The sequence below is a fragment of the Lygodium microphyllum genome, chromosome 25 (assembly GCF_053477565.2).
Source record: "Lygodium microphyllum isolate KBCC chromosome 25, Lygodium_microphyllum_v1.1.10, whole genome shotgun sequence".
Lineage (NCBI taxonomy): Eukaryota > Viridiplantae > Streptophyta > Polypodiopsida > Schizaeales > Lygodiaceae > Lygodium > Lygodium microphyllum.
In genome coordinates this window covers 87869150-87892178 of record NC_141159.1, presented here as the reverse complement: position 1 = coordinate 87892178, position 23029 = coordinate 87869150, and positions in this window count along the sequence as shown.

Sequence of the window (23029 nt, the reverse complement as noted above, 5' to 3'; positions counted from 1 at the left end):
CTTTCTCATAGCTATTACGGTCCATAATAAACTTTCTCATAGGTATTACGATCCATACCAAATAACTAAGCAAGTTGGGGATCTTGCCTATCAACTTGATTTGCCTTCAACTATATGTATCCACAATCTCAACTCAAGAAGCATGTTGGCCCTGAAATTCAAATTCTTAAAGAACTACCTCCCCTTGATGAAGACAGTTTTATCATTTATAAACCTGAAAAGAATATTGTTGGTAAAGTGAGAGAAGGTTTTCTGGAAATGGGTTCTTGTGGAGTATCTTAAAAAGTGGAAGGGTTTGCCTATGGAATAGTTTTCTTGGCAGCATGCTTCATATTTGGAACAATTTTCATGGCTTCTCCAAGAGGATAATTCAATCACTGAGTAGTAACCAACTTGCTATAATAAATTTTTGTGTTAAAATTAATTACTTTATCTTCATCAAACTTTGATTTTGATGGCATGGCTGGATACTATATATCCTCTACATTTCTATAACTCAAACATGGAAATTGGACACTTCTACTTCAAGATATAACCACATTTGTATTGTAGCCTACATCAGTTTGTTCCAATTACATGGTCCTTCTTCATCGATTTATTAGGTCTTCTTCAACATGGAGTTTTATTTCTATTTTATTTCAATATGACTTCATCTATTTCAAGCTATCCTTGTATTCATTCTTATATCCTATCCCAAATTCAACTTTGAGGACAAAGCTCTTCTAGGCTAGGATGGCTTGTAATAGAGTAAAAATGCCTTAATGCCTTAGCCAATATTTAGCCTACTAGGTTTTAGTATAAAAGGCTAAGTTGTAACTTGCCAAGGTTCTTTTTGCCTATTCTAACATTTCATGTTTGAGATGTTAACCTCCCATCATCTACTAAGAGGGTGCATACACTTGGCCACCATGGCATTGGGATGCATACCATGATGCAGCCTCTCATCAAATAATTCTCAACCACTATTGGTAACATGATTTTAGCCTAGCCACCTTGGATATGGTTTCTTGGCAATTTATTCTATTTTCTTGTATTTCTAGTTTTATAGTTTGTTTTGGGAATTAGCTTCTTTACAGCCTATATGCCATTCTCACTCACAATGTGACCCAAGTACTCTACCTTAGTCCACATGAATATACATTTTCTCTCCTTTGCAAACATTCTATGCTCCCTTAATATGTCAAACACCCTCCTAATGTGTAGAAGTGCTCTTTCAATTATCTATTGTAAATACAATGTCATCAAAGATTGCAAGCACCAAACTGAAAAGGAAAGGGGTGTAAGATCTTATTCATGAGGCTTTGAAATGTGGCAATGACATTTGTCAATTTGAATGGCATTACAAGAAATTTTAAATCCCTCAATCAAAGAGAAATGCTATTTTTATCTCATCACTTACTCTCATGTGTATCTTATGGTAGTTGGATCTCAAATCAATTTTGGTAAAGTATTTTTTTCATTTTAGCTCATCAAGAAAGTTATCAATCCTAGGTATTGTTCTTAACCATGATTTTATTCAAGTCCCTATAGTCAATGCACATCATGAAAGATCCATATTTCTTCATACTAATAGGACAAAAGATGCATAAGGAGAACAACTCGACTCAATGAATTCCATCTCAAGCAACTCCTTGACTTGATTTGTAACTTCTTCATGCTCACACTTTGAGAGCCTGATAAGGTGGCTTGCTCATTGGCTTTGAATGGGGCTCCAAGTCAATAGGGTGATCCAATTGTCTTTTAGGCAAGAGGGTTGTAAGCATTTGGAATAAATCCTTGTACTCTTCCAAAAGAGTTTTCAATGTTGAATTATTAGCCAAATTTTTGGATTGATCTATGAACTCTTTGATTAAATGCAAACACAAATATCTAAGAGAGTTTCATGAATTCCCTTTTGGCTATAATAAGCTGAAAATGTGAATTAACCCAAATTCCCTCTTTGCTTATGAGTTGTCATCAATACATTAAAAACTCCATATAAAGTTAAGAGAAGTCCATGGCAATCTTACCCAAGTGCTTCAACCAATCATAGGCCATAATAACATCAATGGGGCTTGTATCAAGTGCAATCAAGCCGACAATTGATACATAATTTTTAGTCAAGCATAAGGGTACTTTAGAGCATATTTGAGTATTGATTTCCTCATCACCATTTGTCACTTGAACTTTTAGGGGTTGTTGTAATGCAGTGGGAAAGCATCTCAAACAATCCATGGTTGATTTGTTCACATAACTGTGAGTGCTACCAATACCCACAAGAATAAAAACATATTTCTCATTTATGCTTCCTTGTATTCGCAAGGTGCTTGAACTCATAGAGCTCATCCATGCATCCCCCACAAAAATAGAGAATATGGAAGTGGTAGCATGTGGGAATATAGTAGAATCAATTCCACATGGGTCATAAGGCAAGTATCCAATAGCATCAAAGGGAAAGTCATTCAAGGGATCATAAAATTGTTATTGGCTCTTATCCTCATCATAATCCTCATGACCAACATGTATCATAGCATCAGAATCTTCATCTTCTTCCACATCTTCCAAGTTATACATACTATTGGGTTTACCTCTCCAATAAGCGCATTTAGATGCATGATCCACAATGTATTTACCCCCTATAGAAAACACAATCCCTTGTCTTTACACTCTCTAAAGAGGCCCATCGGGATGAATTTTTGGCCCCCTTGGTTGCCTTGGGCTGATGTATTTTTTTATCTATTATTAGCCTATTTTGTGTTGCTTGTTGCCCTATAGTTTGGCTGCTATTTTGAAGCATTAAATGGTGGATAAGTGGTATTTTAGGATTGCTATAAGTCATATTACTTCCCCCATAAGCATCTCCTTGAGGGATTTGTCTAGCTACAACTCTTTGTTATCCAATTTTTTGTCGAAATCCAATATCCTTCGTGTATTACATGCATAGTTTTTAGCCAACTCTATTACTTGGAAAAGTATAGTAGGTTTTTGAATCATTACATCAATGGATAAATTGGGCTCCAATTATATGTATGTATGCAATTTAGCTACATCACTAACACTTTCTACATACATTTTCAAGTTGAGAAATTGGTTTGTGTATCCTCTCACAAAAAAGTTATGTTGGTCTAGTTGGTACAACCTAGCTAACCACTCCGTCTCAACTAGAGAGACAAAGACTTGTACAATGTGTGCCTTATGTTAGATATGATCAATGCCCCACCCTCATTAGGTGCTACCAATGATCCATGGTGCTCAAAGTTGTAAGGCCCCCATTATGAGGAGAAGCCAAATGTGAGCCCGAGACATTGGTTGAGTCCTGACTTGTATATCAGATGAGGTCTATGTGATCGGATGGCAAGTAGTGAGATAATGTGCTGGACAAAATGGAAGTATTTGTCGGGTAACTTGTTCAAGAAGTCTAATCTTTGGGTTAGATGGAGTCGTTAAGTTGGTAACAACTCAATGGTAAAGGGAATATTCCCTATAATATTCCCTGGCGGACTAGTGGAGGCTTATATGGTAGGTCAATCAGGCCGACCTAATGGCCTTTGCAGGCTATAAAAGCTAAACCCCTTCACAGCCATCGATCACTCATCTTTTACCCAGTCAGAGTTGTTGTTCCAGCTAGCCTTAAGCTCTTCACCTATCTTCTGTCTAGATGGCCATCTAAGCTTCACACAATGGAAGCGCACAGGTGGACAAAGCCATCTTTGTATCAGTTGTTTGGAGTTAAAGAATTTACTGATTCTCCTCTTATCTGTTGTGTACTCTCTATCTCTTTCTCAGATTCTGTTTGCTGCGCCATGTAATATTTTACATGGTATCAGAGCCCAGGGGGCTCTAGAGATCAGAGAGTGTGCAAGAGGCAAAGGCTTCAATAGCAAAGAGAAACTATGTCGACTTTCGGAAGCGGTTCTGGTGCATCAGGAAGCGGTGCAAGAGGTGGTGCTGCTGTACCGGCTATTCAAACACTGAGCATTCGTCCACCAACCTTCAGCGAAGGCAAGTTAGATGGTACAAACTACACCTTGTGGAAATTCAAAATTACAACTATCCTTGATTCTTATGAGCTTTTGGAGACTGTGCTGGGGACTGACACAGAACCACAGCCTACCCTCGACCCATCAAATCCTAGTGTGATGATTCCTCCGAATGCAGATCTTCTACGAGCTTGGAAATGAAGGAATGCAGATGTATTGTGTGCCTTAGTTAAAGCTGTTTTGATAGTGTTCTGACTTTGATTCAGCATACGATCAAAGTGTCAGAGGCTTGGAATGTACTAAGGAGTCAGTATGAAACACGAAACCAAACAAGGATTCAAAACTTAGAGAATCAACTAGCAGCGGAGAAGTTTGCTGAAGGAGAGACAGTTGAAGCATTCATCACTCGAATTAAGAATCCACGCGACCAGATGGCTGGCGCTGGGATACAAAAGACTAGTGAAGAGCTAGCTTGGAGGTGTCTTTGGATTTTTCCACAAAAGTTTGATGGACTAGTAACTGCCCTTAATACTTAGGTGAGACCTCAAGCATTTACTTTTGAGGAGTTTTGTGCATTATTGATGGAGGAGGAGTTGAGGCTGAAAGCCCGAGAAGGAAGCAACAATGGAGATGTTGCATTCTCTGCCAATAAGAGACAGCCAATACAGCTGAAGCAGAGTTGGAATTATTCATGGTGACCATTGAGGAAGTGTGCTCCTCGGCGCAAGAAGAATCTACCACTGACTCATGGGTGTTGGATAGTGGGGCCTCCCGTCACATGACCAACAAGAAAGGTCTATACAGTTCTATGCAGCCTCTACAAGAATCCATCACTATGACGGTTGGAAATGATGCTAAATGCCCTGTGCGGGCACGGGTACTATTTATTTTGTTGCTGCAAATGGTGAAGTCAAAAAGCTTTCAAATGTGTTGTATGTTCCCGAAATCATGAGAAATATGTTATCAGTTGCCATAACCGATCTTGGTCATGAAGTGAGGCTCAAAAAGACAGGTGCAGAAATTCTTGATAGTGCTGGCACAATTGTTGGCAAAGGAGAAAGAAGGAACAACCTGTATGAGCTAAGTGCTCTTACAGCCACCGCTGGAGTGGGTACAAGTAAGCTTTGGAATGAAACGTTTGGACACATCAGATTTGCAGTGTGGAAGAGATGTAAAAGCAAGGTATGGTTGCTCACCTACCTACAATAACTAAATTGAAGGAACCATGTGAAGCTTGTATGATGGGCAAGCAACAGAGAAAGGCATTTCCACAAGAAAGCAAGAATAGAGCACAGGCTCCTCTAGAGTTGGTGCATGCTGACTTGTGTGGTAAGATGCCTACACAGGCCTTGGGGGGATCTTCTTATTTTATGTTGATTGTCGATGACTACAGTAGGAAGATGTAGGTGTACTTCCTTCGTGATAAGGCTCAAGCTTTTGGTAAGTTTAAAGAATGGCTAATACTTGTTGAGAATGAAACAGGGAAAAGTGTGAAGAAATTTAGAACAGATGGTGGTGGTGAGTTCAACTCAAAGGAGTTTGAAGGCTTTTGCAAGAGCAAAGGGATCAAGCATCAATTAACGACGCCTCACACACCTCAGCAGAACGGTGTTGTGGAATGCAGGAATCGCACCATTGTGGAGATGGCAAGATGCATGCTAAAGGGCAAGGGATTGCCTAACCATTTTTGGGCTAAAGTTGTTAATACTGCAGTCTACATTCTAAATCGGAGCTACACAAAGGCTCTCAAGGGAAAAACACCTCATGAGACTTACACTGGTAAGAAACCATCTGTCTCACATTTCAGAATTTTTGGATGTGAATGTTATGCACATGTTCCAGATGAGAAGAGAAACAAGTTAAAATCAAAAAGCAGAAAATGTATCTTCTTGGGTTATAGTCATGAGCAGAAGGCTTACAAATTATATGACCAAGAGGCAAAGAAGATCATCGCGAGCCGTGATGTGGTGTTCAAGGAGGAGCCGCATACAGTGGAGGAGGAGAAGGCAAGTTCTTCCACTTTATCATCAAGCGAAGAAGTAGCCCACTATGAACCTGTCCCGAGAGCTGTCCCTATCCTTAAGGAGGAGGAAGCATCATCTGCAAATGATGAGGAAAAAGTTCACCAACCTGACATCACCCCACCGGAAAAGCCATTGCCGCGCTGGGTGAAGCAGCTCTATGACCACAATAATCCTATGCTTGCATCTGTTGAGGAGAAGGCAGACAAACCAAGGAGGTCTCAAAGAATAGAGGAGCAAAGGAGGCTTCTGCTCACATAGTCAATATGGCCTTGATGGTTGAGATTATGAGAGAATTAAAGGAGCCAATTAACTTAGAAGAAGAACTTGTAGATCCATCATGGAAGGCTGCTATGCAAGCAGAGTATGACAGCATAATGAAGAATGACACTTCAGAGCTAGTGGATCGACCAGCAAAGCAGAAGGTTATTGGCACCAAGTGGATCTGGAAGGTAAAGTACAAGGCTAATGGTACCTTAGAAAAGTACAAAGCTAGACTGGTTGCCCAAGGATTTTCACAAGTTGAAGGGTTTGATTTTCAAGAGTCATTTGCCCCAACTGCCAAAATGAGCACTATTCGCACGTACTTGCAGTGGCTGCCTACAAGAAGTGGCCAGTGTATCAAATGGATGTTAAGTCAGCGTTCTTAAAATGGAGACCTCAAGGAGGAGGTGTACGTGGCTCAGCCACCAGGGTTTGAGGCCCCCCATTCTGAGAACAAAGTGTGTAAGCTGAAGAAGGCATTGTATGGGCTAATACAAGCCCCCAGAGCATGGTATCAACAGATAGATAAGTTCTTTTTAAACCTAAACTTCAAAAGATGTGCCTCAGATGCTAACTTGTATGTTTACAGGGATGGTAAAAAGTCTGTAGTGATTGTCCTATATGTGGACGACCTTCTTATTACAGGTGACTATGAAGATAGGATCACCAAACTCGAAAGGCTTTGAGTTCTGAGTTTGAAATGACAGACTTGGGCTTGCTGCACTATTGTTTGGGGATTGTAGTCTAGCAAGATCCAGGAAAGATCTTCATCTCTCAGAAGAAGTATGCATGGGAGATCTTGAAGGCATTTGGCATGACCGAGTGCAAGGAGATAGCTACACCTATGGAGGTGAATGCAAAGTTATCCATCGAGGATACATCAGCACTAGCAGACATTGGGAGGTATAGGAGGTATCTACTTTTGTAACACCAGACCAGATATTAGTTTTGTTGTTGGTGTTTTGAGTAGGTTCTCAAACAAACCTCATGAGAGTCATTGGAAGGTTGGGATGTGGGTTCTCAGATACTTAAAGGAAACTCTTGACTATAGTATCACATACAATTTTTGAACTTCTCTTGTGGGGAACTGTGACTCAAATTGGGCAGGATACAGTGATTCCAAGAAGTTAGTTTCTGGTTATTGTTTCTCTTTGGGTTCAGGAATTTTCTCTTGGATTAGTAAGAAGCAGCCACCCCAATAGTAGCATTGTCTTCTACCGAAGCAGAGTACAAGGAAGCTTGTTTTGCTGCATGTGAAGTAGTATGGTTGAGAAGGATTCTATGGCATATGGGAGTGCAGGATGAAGAACCAACTGTGCTGAGATGTGACAATCAAAGTTGCATCAACATTGCCAAAAATCCAGTGTTTCATGCACGCACCAAATATATAGAGATCCAGTATCACTATGTGTGTGATTTGATGGAGGATGGAATAGTGGAACTGGTCTACTGTCCAACAGAGGAGAATGGAGCAGATATCTTCACCAAAGCACTTATGAAGGATCTACTTCAAGTTCATCTTCAGAGACTCGGCATTGGACCGAGGAGATAGTTCACTTATGGGTGGACATTGAGGGGGGGTGTTAGATATGATCAATGCCCCACCCTCATTAGGTGCTACCAATGATCCATGGTGCTCAAATTTGTAAGGCCCCCATTATGAGGAGAAGCCAAATGTGAGCCCAGACATTGGTTGAGTCCTGACTTATATATCAGATGAGGTCTATGTGATCGGATGGCAAAAAGGTGAATGTTGTGGGTCTAATCTTTGGGTTAGATGGAGTGGTTAAGCTGGTAGCAACTCGAGGCACATTGCATCAAGTTGCGGGGTAAGAGGGTTCGGGGGCAGTGCCCTTGGCCCGATGGTAAAGGAAATATTCCCTAGAATATTCCCTGGCCGACTAGTGGAGGCTTATATGGTAGATCAGTCAGGCCAACCTTATGGCCTTCGCAAGCTATAAAAGCTAAACCCCTTCACAGCCATCGATCACTCATCTTTCACCTAGTCAGAGTTGTTGTTCCAGCTAGCCTTAAGCTCTTCACCTATCTTTTTCTGTCTAGATCGCCATCTAAGCTTCACATAGTGGAAGCGCATGGGTGGACAAAGCCATCTTTGTATCAGTTGTTTGGAGTTAAAGAATTTATTGATTCTCCTCTTATCTGTTGTATACTCTCTATCTCTTTCTCAGATTTTGTTTGCTGCATCGTGTAATATTTTACACCTTGAAGTCCTCCCACCAAGCTGATTTTCATGCTTGACATAGCACCACCAAGTATGTGTAAAACCCTAAAGATGAAGAGTTTCAAAATGAATCTTTTTCCTATCCCTCTTGGGGTAGAGATCAAAGTATGATTCCAATTGGATTTCCACTCCTTTAGATTTGATGGGATTGATGATTGCATGTTGTATTTAGTGAGGATTACCTTGTCCCAAATCTCCCAATCATAAGCACCTTGCTACCCATTTGAGCTATGTTGGCCATTATAAACATGATGCCCATTGTCCATTTTGACCATGCTACCCATTATATGTATGTTGCCCATTGTATGCATGATGCCCATTATTGCCATGCTTCCCATTAAATGCATGTTTCCCACTATGACCATGCTATCCATTATATGCATGCTACCCATTGTGGCCATGCTACCCATTTTATTTGTTATTAGGCTAAAATCTACTCAAAAGTGGGGGTTAACTTCTAATGATGGGGTCCGCAGGGAGGGCACTCGTGACTAGCTCTTCATTTCTATCAGGCAGCTCACCCACTTCAAATTTGTTGATGGTGAGGCCTCTACTTCCAGCAATATCAAGCTGCAAGCTTGTAGTAGGGGGTGGACTGGAATGCCTCAGTTCGGTTTTATCTCTAGTCTCTCTATCTTATAAATGATCGGTGGCCATTTAAGAGACAAGTGTTGTGAGTCTATCTAAGGTTTCTTGGGTTTGATCTTGTGCAAGTATGGCTTGTTTGTTGGAAAGGGGTATTTACTCAATTAACAAATCCAACTTGGCGGGGCTATCTATACAAGCCATATGATCAATTAGTGGATCCAATTTTGACTATATCATTGTGCCTCAATGTGTGGTGCATCTCATGTTGGCATAGGGTTTGGTTAAGTACACTAAAGGCTTTCCATTTGGGTAACTCTTCCTAAAATTCATCCCCATGAGGCTCTTTAGCTATAGGCTCTCTAGCATTAGTAATTTCTCTCTATAGGTTACCCTGGCCTTTCCTTTGCCTTTGTTTCCTACCATTCTAGGTATACTCTACTAGACCCACCATCAGTGAATTGAGTGTAACTTTTGATAGCCGACTTTGAATGGAGTACTTTTTTATTTACATCAGAGAGGACAATTCCCTCTTTGAAATGAGACATTAAACTTTATGATGAAATATATTCAAAAATTTGTGTAATGCATTCTCTGTGATTGTGCAGAAGCAGATTTTTGCACCCTGGCCATGGTGATCCCTATGCACAAAAATGACAATATCTCTTATGTCATAGCTCCGATAAGGGAGATTTTTTATTTTAATCAAAGGGGAAAATGCCTCTTTGAGAGGAGGTATAGGATTCTTTCTAAGAATCAATACAGAATTTTCTACAATAGGCTTTTTGTGATTGTTTACTACAAAGTGAAGGAAGCAGAAAATGAGGCATCAAGATGAAAAGCGCAAGGTGAAAAAAAGGAAAAGGTGCCCCACAAGAGAGTGGGCCCGCCAAGAGTACAAGACATAGCCATGGAAGCCGCAAGAAGCCAAAAGCAAGAAGGCGCACCTTTAAATATAAAGGCGTAGCCAAAACCTTTGTAATGGGTTTTGTATATAAAGTTCAAAAAGTGAATGAAAGCTCATTCTTTGGTGTGTGGCAAAGTAGACTATTCTTCTTCTCTTCTCTTGCTTGCTTGTGAGTGCTTGAGGGAGGGAGTGTGAGTGAGTGAGGGAGTAAGTGTGTGAGGGGGAGGGATCTTGGAGGAGAAGCCCTCCTCCTTCTTCTCTCTTCTTCTCTTCTTTTCAATCATCTCGTGTGTGGCTATGGAGGATGGAGCTTGGAGGACAAGGCTTGAGGATGCTTGATCTTGCATCACGAATCATGGAGATATTGAAGTGCTTGAGAGAGGAAGCAACTCAATCGGGCATCAAGGTAAGCTCAATACACTCGTAAAGAGGGATAGCGCATTGACTATGTGAGAGGTATCCATTAGTGCTCGCTTGAAAAACTTGAACAATAAACGGTTCGTGGGTCTTGGCAGTTGAGCTTGAGCTCATCTCTCATTTTGGTACCGTTGCCGAGACCAACGGATTCAAGCTTGAGCGCTTGTGCTCTTCAAATCAAGCATCAAAGTAAGGGTTTCATCCCCGAACTAGAGCTTGAGATAGATAAGAGATTTTGGGTTTTAATCCGTGCTACAATAATAAGTATTTTTGGTTTTTGACGATTGATTGAGTAGGAGAAATCAATTCAGTACCTTGCTTTTAATTTTTGTCGCATTTAGAGTAGGATAGGAATGAGAAATCAAAGTGGGAAGCTCATTGTTCACTGCTGCAAAATAGTCCTGCACAAGGCAATAACAGGGCAAAATGGAAAAAAGAGATGGCTTAGATGTCTTCGAGTCACAATTGGAGTGATTGGGAAGGCTGAGGTGCTGGCCAGGAAGGGTTTAAGGTCCTGGGTGACCAAGGAAAACCTCATTTGTAGTCCTGTCTTTGAGAGAGAGAGAGAGAGAGAGCTTGTAGGGCACAAGACTACGTCAAATCGATCGGAGCATGTCACATCTTTTGGTGAGATTCAGGTATAGAATGCCCTTGGTCTACACTCCTCCCTAATTTATGGAAGTCTTAATAGCTGCTGGCAACATTTAAGTGAATTTTTTGGCAAAAACGACACATACTTTGATTGACAGAATCAAATGCTTTCCATAGTGTCCCATTCCCAGAATTGGACCCAGTGACCAGTCTGATTCCCAGAATCGGACTCGAACAAGCCATTTCGTCCAATCCAATGTACCTGTCTAATTTTGCAAATCGGACCAACTCTAAAATCAAACACACAACCCCATCCAATCAGACACTCGACCTATGCAATCATGACAATCGAACATACCACTTCCGTCCAATTTTGAGAATCAGACAAGAAGGAATTGGACACACTACCCCGTCCGATCGAACGCTCGCCCCTGTCCGATCACTGAAATCGAACCACAAAATTGGACCTATTACCTTGTCCGATCGGACATACATTCAATTGGACTAAGCACCCTCGTCCGATTTCGAGAATTGGACATATCCCAATCGGACCAACTTGAGATGTCTCATCGAATCCACCTTAGCCATTTGTGACCATCATCCGATTCTTAGAATCTGACATTCGTAAATCAGACATTCGATTTTCAAAATTGGACATTGGTAAATCAGACACAGCCTGAGGAAGAAAAAAATCAGAAACTTGATAGACCCCGACTAACGAGAAGTGCGACCCACTCCAAAAGAACCCACCAAACACCTCACATGTAGTTATAAACCTAAAAATCGTGATCGAATAGTTTGGAATCATGTCTGGTGTTGTGGGCTAATTGCAAGACCCCAACTCGACCTTGAACGAGGCGAATGGGATAGCATAGCAAACAAACCCGAGAAGCTAATAAGAAAAGCTAGGAACCAAACACATGACCCTATCAAGTCAACCCGTAGACAAGAGAGCCAGAGCTGCACACACTTTGTTTTCTCACTTACTTTGTCTCCATCACTTGAAGCACACTTGAAAAGAGCTAAAAGCCTGATTTCTTACAGTGCATGAAAAGGAACACACACACGCACACACTCACAAAGTAAGACTAAGTTGAGAACTGGTTGCAATTAACAAGGAACTCACTTAGACATAAAACTTTGAAGGAACCCACTAATAAGAGAAGACCCAAAGACATAGAAGGATGATCAAATCCCCAAAGGTAGTGAGAGCAGAATTTTGGTGCCGATAAGTGCTTAAAAATAGCTAAAAATTATAAATATCAAGGGAAAAATATTCAACGTTGAAGGTGGCGGCTTTAAGCGCCAAAGTGCTTTAAAGGCGCTCGAGCGATACTTGTTGATTTTTCATAATTTTTCAGACACTCATGCAGGTTGACACGAGTTACCGGCCAATGCGGGATGCCAAGCCGGACGCCCATGATTTTTCAGAGCTCAATTCCGAGTCCGGACGGAAAAATGGCCAACAATTGGTCAAGATTTGAAAGGGTAGCCACAACATGGACCAAAGGGGGGGTGCCCTTTGGGGGAATTTTAACCCCCCAACCATTTGAAGAAGAGAAATTGTGGGATGAGGAAGAAACGTGGCCAACAGAGGGTGCCCAATTTTGCACCAGCAACTTGCCTGCTGCAAACAACCACTATAACTGATCATTGCCCTTGCTTCCCTCCTGGATGCCAATCATATCGCCGCGCTTCGCTCCTCCATTGACGGTCTCTCTAAAGAATTCTAATTTCATTCTTTCTCTCTTCTCCCTCTCTCTCCCCTAAAGGCAGATTCATGTGGTGAAGAAGAGGAAGAAGAATGGATGATGGATGCTTATCCAATGAAGACCGGATTGCTCCATGGTGTAAGAAGATGGAAGACTGCTGATTGTGGACTGTCATGAGCATTAATGGTGGCTGGAAATCAGTCCCGAGATATGGCAAATAAAAACCCACAACCCGCAAAGAACGGTAATCTCATTTTTACAAAGGAAAATGGTGTTTTTATGCAATTTGCTTCATGAATACTTGTTCCCATGAGATGTTTATGCATTATGATGTTGGTTGCAATGTCTTTCAACTGTTTATGATCAGAAAATCAGAAAATCATAAGTGTTGTGGATGAAATTAGTAGTGAAAAACCCATAAATATGCAAAATATGGGAAAATTGGGTGTTTTTGAGATATCAATGGAAAATATAATAAGACACACCAACTAAATTTGTCTTTTTGCTGCAAATGAACCTAAGGGCCACAGAAATTTTGAATTTTCAATAATTTAATATTGCAAAAAATACAAGAAAAATAGGGAAAAATAGGGAAAAATTAGATTTTGAGTGCCGAAAATTAAGGAAAAATAAGATTCATGTTTGTGGATGTATGGGGGGTCTGAAGTATGAGGTTTAGCCTCAGTTCAGTCCTACCTCTATGTTTTAGTGAGTTTTTATGGCTTTTTGTACAATAAAAATGTGGAAAATGAACCCTAAACCTATGCACCATGCACAATCTAAACGGCTGAGGGGTTAGAGTATATGAAAGGTGTTTAAATGCTGGAGGAAATGATGAAAAGCTTGTTGGTTTTTATGCATATCATATAGATCGGTTGATAATTAAAAATTAAAGACCTAGTAGCACGAGGGTTTCTCGATGCTAGGTTCATGCAACGCAGTATACGAGCGATAGTCAAATCCATTGAAAGAAATGTTTTCACATGTGCACCAATGCTGATTTTCCTTTTTTTGAGCACATGGACATTCATAATTTGCATGAAGCATGAAATTTAAAAGGTGTCAGACAATATCTCCTAGATGCATGGCAATTGCTTTCTAGAGGAATATGACTAACGTTGAGTGAGTAAGGTTGTCCTAAGTTGTAGGCTAAGCGTTGGGTCTAAGGGAAAGAAAGTGAGGAAGCATGGTACATCTCCTGAAAATATGCAAATCATAAAAGAAAGAAGTTTGTGTGCATATGTTATATATGTTTACCGACGCATCGAGGGGCCAATCCCCAAGGTGTAGGAGAGTCGCAGTGAGGTAGCGGCATTCAGCCCCATTGGAGGACCTCCTATGTTTGTGCTTCGTGCTATTTGGCAATGTGCTGGGGCTCCCTCTGAGGAGTGTTAATTGGGTTAGAGTTGGACTATAAAACGTAATACAAATGCAATATGTTTAGGAAGATGATGTATGTGTCATCCACGCTCCTGGCCGCGAGGCTGTGGGGTTGTTGAGCACATGATAGAGGTCCGGCTAGTGCATGAGCCAGTGCCGGCCCGTTTCAGGTCCTATCAGTGGTGTGTCTGCCGGGAGCTGCTTAGAAGTGGCGGTCCTCGAATCCTGGTTGTCTAGGGACCAATTAGCCGTTTATGCCAAAGGATACTGAGATTGACCCGTTATTCATCGATAAGCATCATCTAGCCGAAAACCAAAAGCAAGAGAGAGATGAAAGAGCTAGGCGACGTGCTGAAATTCTTAGGAGGTATTCCCCTAAGCGTAGCGGTGCTGAACCCTTACCAGGGATTGGATCTAGTGGTCTTGGTGCCACAAGCAGTAAGTTAGGAGAAGGTGGAAGCTCTAGTGCTCCCCTTTTTTCCATAAGCCAGTCTACATCAAGTGCGGGAGGTGTAACCCCACCGTCCCCTATTTCTAGTGCAAATCCAATTCTCGTCATGGCGCAGCCTATTGCAATTCCTGCAAGAACAACGGATTTGCCGGCTCTAGGTTACCGGCTACCCATTTTTAATGGGCTAGTTGAGGAAGATGCGGAACTCCACATCAGGGAGTTTCAAAAGCTGATGTTCAACTGTCGCATCCAAGAAGAAGGACATTTAATGATGTTCTTCAACATGACTCTCAAAGGAAGAGCTGCCATATGGTATCATGGTTTAGAAGTCGGAACCATATTGAATATTGATGCATTTTATGGAGCTTTTTGAAGGGAGTTTGCCCCTGAAAGGGGTGGGCAATATTGGTTGCGTGTACTTAACGTGACCCGCCAAGAACCACATGAGGATATTCATGCTTATGCGAAGAAAATAAAAGAGGTTTTCCATAAGTTGGACACCTTTATTCCTATCCCCGCAGCTGCCCAATTGCAATATTTCCTACATGGTTTGGACTTAAAAAATCAGTTGCAGTTGAGTAGTGTCCCTTTGGGGGATATAGATACTGCCATTACAAGAGCACAAGAAGTGGAATCCCAACTACAAGCAGCCTATGCCTCTCGAGGCAATTCGAATATGGGTCTAGCATTGGAAAATAATATGGCAACAGCCAATGGCAGTAGTAGCCAAGGGATAGCGATGGCTAATTCTAATGGGAGAGGGAACATGATGTAGAATGTGCCTTTATTACCATCTCCCCCTAGCATGTCGATGCCTATGAGCAGTTAAATGGCTCCAAATGGTGGAAGCCAGGCAGTTAACCCTAATACCATGCCTGTGGTTCAACAACCAGTGCCTAATCGGATCGTCAGGCCAATGGAACGACAAGGTAATGATCAAGGCTACGAGTCGAGCGCTTCCAATGTTCTTGGCGAGGTTAAGGACATGATGAAGCATTATACCGACATGATTACGGAGCAGTACCGACAAATTGCCGTTGATGTCAACTTCCTCAAAAAGCAACAAAATTTGATAGGAAGTAGATACCCAGATGAGGGTGCACCTTCGAGGTTTAGCTACAAATGGTGTGGTGGGCAGCATTATCCAAGAAATTGCCCAAATGTCAAGTGCGACATCTATGGGAAATCCGGCCATTTAGCAGCCACTTGCTGGAGTAAGATTAATTCCCTCCAGCGAGGTAGTTGGCAACCAAGGCCTGTTAATCATCGTGCGCAAGGAAATTATTCCCAGCGAGAAGACGGGCCTAAACAAATACTCTAATGACCAAAGACTACAGTGGAGGAGCTACCTAGTGGTAGTGGGGTTAGTTTGATTGAGGTTGTGCGCGTTAATGATGTTGAAACCTCTAATCTGCGAGTGGTCCTTACAAGAGGCCAAAAGGGTAGAGAGGCCGACAAGGATAAGCCTGTCGACGAAAACCCTAAACAAGGCGACAAAAGGAACGCAAGTTCTGGATCCTGCCATGGAAGGGGGATCTCTGAAGCCCGTGGAGAGTAAAGCCGATGCTAAGAAGGATAAGGAACCGTCGAGGAAGAAGGTGAAAGTTAAAAAAGAAGTAATAAAGCCGGTCCAGCGACCTAAAGAGCGGATGGTTTGGCGTGAAAAGCGAACTCTACCGAACTATCATGAATTCGATTTGGCGAGCTCTCTTTTCGAAGTCAAGCCGGATGTGAACCTTTTACAGCTTATTAAGCTTTCCTCAGGAGTACACAAGGAATTTAGAAAGATCCTGCGTACCGGGTATATCATAGAACCTTTGGGTATTGCGCGAGTTGGTGATGACTGGTTCGAGCATCCTGAGAAGCATTGCCCAAGGGTTGCAGCCTATGTCGATGGGATATTAGTAGATTATGCCATTGTCGACACGGGATCATCTGTTAACATTATGAGTTCTAAACTGATGGAAAGGTTGGGTCTTGCAATCCAGAAAGATACCTCCACAATTCTCAGAATGGCGGATGATAGTTTGAGACAGCCGAAAGGCTGCATTACTAAGGTCCATGTCACTGTTGCAAATGTAGAATACCTGCTGGACTTTAGGGTAATTCATTTTGCAGGCCGTCCAAGTTACCAAGTATTACTTGGACGACCTTGGATCTTGCAAGCGGACTGCCAAGTGGATATACCTGCGGTCAGTTGATATTCAGCAGAGGTGCCCAGCACGTGGTGGTTGATGCCTATCCTGAGTCCCCGCAGAGTGAGAGAGCTCCTCTATCTTCCATAGAATTGGAGACATTAGAGGATTTATCCGCCAGTGAGACATCATCGAGTGATGAGTCCAAAGAGGGATCTACCACGGAAGATGTCTATCAGATCACTTTGAACGAGCCGATAGAGGCCCAAGATCATATAAGAGATGCAGACATTATCGAGCTAGACCTTGGCATGCCAAATGATTCGTGGCCAATTAAATTAGGTTCTACGCTCAGCTCAGCAGAAAGGGAGGACTATGTGTCCTTGATTCAAGAATTCCGCGATATCTTTGCCTAGAGTTATGATGAGCTGAGAGGCATTCCTCCCAGCCTAGCCGTTCATACAATTCCGTTGAAGGAAGGAAGTCGTCCTGTGCGTCAGAAAGTAAGGCGTATGCCTTTTAAACTGAGGGATGGGCTATTTGAAGAGTTACAGAAGCTTCGAAAAGCGGGTTTGATTTTTCATGTGCAACACACAGAATGGTGTTCACCCCTTACCATTCATTGACCAGATTTTGGATCAATTAGCGGGGAGGGAGATATATTCGTTTATGGATTGCTTTGCAGGATACAACCAGATGGCAATTGCAAAAGAGGACAAGTTGAAAACAAATTTTATTATTGTCTTTGGTACTTTTGCGTACCATGTGATGGCCTTTGGTTTATGAAATGCACCTGGTTTGTGGCAACGAATGGCAGATAAGACATTCGGTGACATATCCCCTGAAGAGTTGAAGGTGTTTATTGATGACTTAGGGGCCGCCACCGTGAGAGAAAGGCAGTTGATCATTTTAAGAAAATGCTTTGAGCGCTGTAGACAATTTTGTATCGCTCTAAACCCACGAAAGTGTGTTTTTGGTGTACCTTATGGGCTATTGCTGGGCCATGTGGTCAGTTCGGTAGGAATTGCGATGGATCCCGAGAAGGTCAAAGTCATAGTTGCCATGGGTCCACCATGCACTCCGAAAGAAGTTCATAGCTTTCTATCTTCGGTTGGTTATTACCATAGATTCATAAATGCCTTGGCAGAAAGAACGTTGCCGCTTACATATCTATTGTCCTTTAGCTGTTTGTTTGTATGGGGCGACCCTTGTAAGGTAGCATTCGAGGATGTGAAGCCGGAGCTAGTAAAAGCTCCCATTTTAAAAGCACCTAAAAGAGGTGAGGTATTTTATATATTTTCAGCAACCACCATGCATAGTATCAGCTGCTGTTTAGCCCAAATTTGGGAGGAAAAGTGGTATCATCTGATAGCCTTTGCTAGTCGGAAATTGGGCATTTCAGAGATCAATTATACCTACATGGAGAAATTGTGTCTTGCGATGGTCTTTGGGACCAAGAAATTCAGGCATTATATTCTCTATGAGAAATTTGTACTTTATACGAAGGCGGAGGGGCTTCGATTATTGATGAATAAGCTGTAGCCGCCTGATCGTCTAGCAAAGTGGTTAATCACTTTGCAAGAGTTTGATTATGAGATCAAGGGTAAGCCACCAAGGTACAGGGTATTGTGGAATGTCTTATGGACTTTGGGGAGCCGAAAGAATCTGTGGGCTGAAGGTAGTGATATGGAGTTGTTATTTAAAATAGATACGGCGTCTATTCCCTCCTGGTACGCTGCAATAATGCATTATTTATCGATAGGAGAGGCTGGATCCGAACTTTCTAAAGCTGAGAGAAGGAAAATTAAGTAGCAGGCATTAAAGTTTGCCTTGATCGCATGTACATTATATCGGCAAGGGGTTGATGACATCTATTGCCGATGTGTGATGCCTGACGAGGTGCCATTCATTTTGGAAGAGTGCCATGATTCCGCTTGCAGAGGCCATTTTGCTGGACGACTTACAGCACAAAAGGCTTTAAGAGCAGGTTACTGGTGGCCTGCCATCTTCCAGGATGCGTTCGCGTATGTTAAGAGATGAGATATTTGTCAACAACATGATAGTCGAGAGAATAGAAAAAGACCACTCACCCCTTTTATGGCGATACTTCCATTTGAGAAGTGGGAAATAGACTTTGTGGGTCCTATTACTCCGTCGTCGACTGCGCAAAAGAGGCATATTATTGTAGCAACTGACTACTTCACAAAGTGGTCAGAAGCACGTGCAACCAGGAAAGATGATGCTAAAGAAACTGCTAGTTTCCTTTTAGAGTAGATAATATGCCATTTTGGTCCACCGAAAGAATTAGTGTCGGACTGTGGAACCTATTTCCTGAACAAGGTGATCAAAATCTTGACTGAGGCTTGGCAGATCAAGCACAATAAAATGACTCCATATAATCCGCAGGCAAATGGGCAGGTTGAAAGTACCAACAAGTAGCTTATGGGTATCCTATCGAAAGTCGTATCTGAAAAGAACACGATTGGGATAAGAAGCTATATGTGGCAGTATGGGCCTATAATACCACGTTCAAGTGAGCCACTGGCCACACACCGTTCAAACTAGTTTATGATAAAGAGTGCGTTTTACCCTTAGAAATTGAGTTACCGACTATTAGATTTGCAATAAACCATTCTTTGGGTAATGAGGACGCCCTATTAGATCAATTTACGACTTTAGCACATCTAGATGAAATTAAGTTGCAAAGTCTATTACATCAAGAGGTGGCTAAACGTCGCATGAAACAGTTGCGTGACCTAAAAGCGAAGAAGTACACCTTTAAGAAAGGGCAACTGGTTTTATACTACGATGCGCATAGGGAGCTTTTCCCAGGAAAATTGGAACCTAAATGGGATGGACCCTACAAGATTGTTAGGTTAGTGAAGAACAGGTCTATAGCCCTATTAGCTGATCTACAGGGAGTAGAGTTTAAGAATAAGGTTAATCTTAATAAGATTAAACCTTATTACTTCTAAGTATGCTAATACAAAAGAAATGCATTGCAGGTCCATGCTAGGAATGATCTGAGACCTGCGGAACAGAGCTTAAAAGCTGGTGGATGGGTCGCGTAATCCCTTATTTGGAGCACCCATATCTGGAGCAAAGATACCATCAGGGGAAACCCATCTGGTAGAGCAAAGGATATAAAGTGATTGAGCAAGAAGACGGAACCTTTGTGTGGGAGATCAAAGTCTTCTGCCATCATTGCTTACGGATGTTGACCAGTATCCCTGTTGACTTCAATGAAGAAGGTGGGATGGAGCCGTCAATTCATCCTCTCAATATGCTAAACTTTGATTACCATAATTACGAGTAGAGGAGTTTGTGATGGCCGGCTGTGTAAACCCATTGTGGACGTATACACTATATTTTGATGGAGCGTCCAGGGGCCCTAATAGAAAAGGAAGTGTGGGAGTAGTAATCTGAGATCCCCGATGTAGAGTGACGATGAAGTTAGCTGCTTATCTCGGGGTAGGATTCACTAACAATATGGCAGAGTATAAAGCCTTGATTATGGGACTGCATATTGCCAAGCAAGGCGGTATTCGTCGACTGTTAGTGAAGGGGGATTCCCAGTTGATCCTGAATCAGCTAGATGGGACATACACAGTGCGGAATCCCATTCTTTTTATGTATCATCGTACTGCTATGACCCTACTTGAGGAGTTTGAGAGCGTGTCTTTTTAGCTGATTCCACGTTACTGGAATCAGTTTGTGGATTCATTGGCAAATCTTGCTTATGAAGAAGACCTCTTCTTTAATTGTGGTCCTAGTCTGGATATTGTGATCAATGATGGAACAGGACCCGGTCGCTTGTGGGGTATGCTATCAGAACATGCAATATATGGCAGACGATGGTTGATATGGGTGATGCAAAGAGTAGCCAAGACCAATCTACCGTTATTATCTGGGACCCATAGGTTGATTAGATGACATATTATGCGTACGCCTCTTGCTATCTATGCAAGAGGGCTGGGTCATAACCTTATGCATTTAGTTTAGGGCTACGAGCCTGCTTTTCCTCCTTGGAAAGGAGCTTATGATCGTATATCTGGATTCTTCCAGGGAGGGATGTGTGGATGTTATTTTGTTTGATCGTGTTAGGCTAAGAGGGCCAATGTTGCGAGGTTTTGAATGCTTTATTTTGTTAGGCCAAGAAGGCCGATTCAGTTTGGTAGTGAAGTGTTTTATTTCATTAGGCCAAGAGGGCCGGTTGTCTGTTTAGTGCGGGTGCAGTTAATAGTTTCTTGTTCGAGTTCTGTGCTAGACAGGTTTGAAGACGAGCTTGGAAGGAGCCTTTTGTTGCGTGGAAGATTCTTGTGGCCCTATCCAGGTGATATTTTTCCTTTATGAGTACTGTGGTTTTTATGATGTATGTGTTTGTGTACTTGTAAAAGGGGTTTTTCGTTTCTTGTTGGGGACCGGCGTCCAAGGCATGAAGTCCCGAGGTTTAGGTTAAGTATGTTTGAGGGAGGTTTGCGTAGTCGTTGCCTCCTATGAAGACATTTCCAGGCATTGAGAGACCTGTGTTAGAAGGGAGTTCTAGTGACCCTGTTCTGCTAGCCTACTAGGCAGCTATTCTAGGAGTTCTTGCTAGTTGTGAGGCAGTTAGAGAAGCCTGCCAGGAGAAAACTGATTATGATAAAAAAGGGAAAGAAACCCTGAATATCTGACAAGATAATAAATATAGATACGAAGGTGTATAAAGAGGGGTTCTAACCCCTATCAAAAGAAGAAACGAAAGGAAAAGTTATAAGCAGTTGATCATTGCCTAGCAAAGGCCTGGTAGGTTCCTGGGGACGAGTCAGACTCGGGGCCGATGCCTTGTCTTCCTAAGGGTGGCATCTTGCTGAAAAAGAAGAAAATAAGGAAGGTTGGAGCGAAAATAAAAGTGAGCGTTAGAAAAGGATTAAGTGTTGCCTTGCGAGGGCTTGGTAGGTTCTTGGGTACCGAGACAGGTCCTAAGGCCGATGCCCTATTCTCCTTGGGTCACTACGCTCAGCTCCCTCCTTTTTACATGCCCAAGTATGTCAATAAAATAAGGAAAAAAAAAGCACTAAGAGAAGAAGCAATGTGTTAAAGAAAATATTTCTTGATCAGGCTATAGGAGTCCTCACCTAGTAGGAGCTCCTAGTTGTGTTGTCCTTAGTTAGGTAGGTAGTTCAGACCACCACTTAGGGCAACCTCTTTGATAGTTCCTTTTAGTTTGACCGTGTTGGAGCAATTGGTTAGTGACTAGCTTCGAATCTTCTATCAGATTATGCTCGGCCTACTCCTTGTCGATGTCATGCCTTGGTTTTGTGAGGGGGTAGGGTGAGCATTGTGCTGAGTTTTATTATATATTTGTTTTGTATCAGCTTGATGCTTCCTTTGGTTGTTTATGTGTAGATATGTTCATGGGATTCGATGGGCTGAGTCACCCTATCCTGTGATCGCCAATGAGAGCAGAATTTTGGTGCCAAGAAGTGCTTAAAAATAGCTAAAATTTATGAATATCAAGGGAAAAATATTCAATGTTGAAGGCAGCGGCTCGATCTAGGACGATTTTAAGCGCCAAAGTGCTTTAAAGGCACCCGAGCGACACTTGTTGATTTTTCATAATTTTTCAAACACTCGTGCGGGTCGACACAAGTTACCGGCCAATGCGGGATGCCAAGCTGGATGCCCAGGATTTTTCAGAGCTCAATTTCGAGTCCGGACGGAAAAATAGCCAACAATTGGTCAAGATTTGAAAGGGTGGCCACAACATGGACCAAAGGGGGGGTGCCCTTTGGGGGAATTTTAACCCCCCCAACCAAAAGGCATGCAATTTGAAGAAGAGAAATCGTGGGATGAGGAAGAAACGTGGCCAACAGAGGGCGCCCAATTTTGCGCCATGGGATGGAGAGGAGCAACTTGCCTGCTGCAAACAACCACTATAACTGATCATTGCCCTTGCTTCCCTCCTGGATGCCAATCATATCGCCGTGCTTCACTCCTCCATTGACGGTCTCTGTAAAGAATTCTGATTTCATTCTTTCTCTCTTCTCCCTCTCTCTCCCCTAAAGGCAGATTCATGTGGTGAAGAAGAGGAAGAAGAATGGATGAGAGATGCTTGTCCAATGAAGACCGGATTGCTCCATGGTGTAAGAAGATGGAAGATTGCTGATTGTGGACTGTCATGAGCATTAATGGTGGCTGGAAATCAGTCCCGAGATATGGCAAATAAAAACCCGCAACCCGCAAAGAACGGTAATCTCATTTTTACAAAGGAAAATGGTGTTTTTATGCAATTTGCTTCATGAATACTTGTTCCCATGAGATGTTTATGCATTATGATGTTGTTTGCAATGTCTTTCAACTGTTTATGATCAGAAAATCAAAAA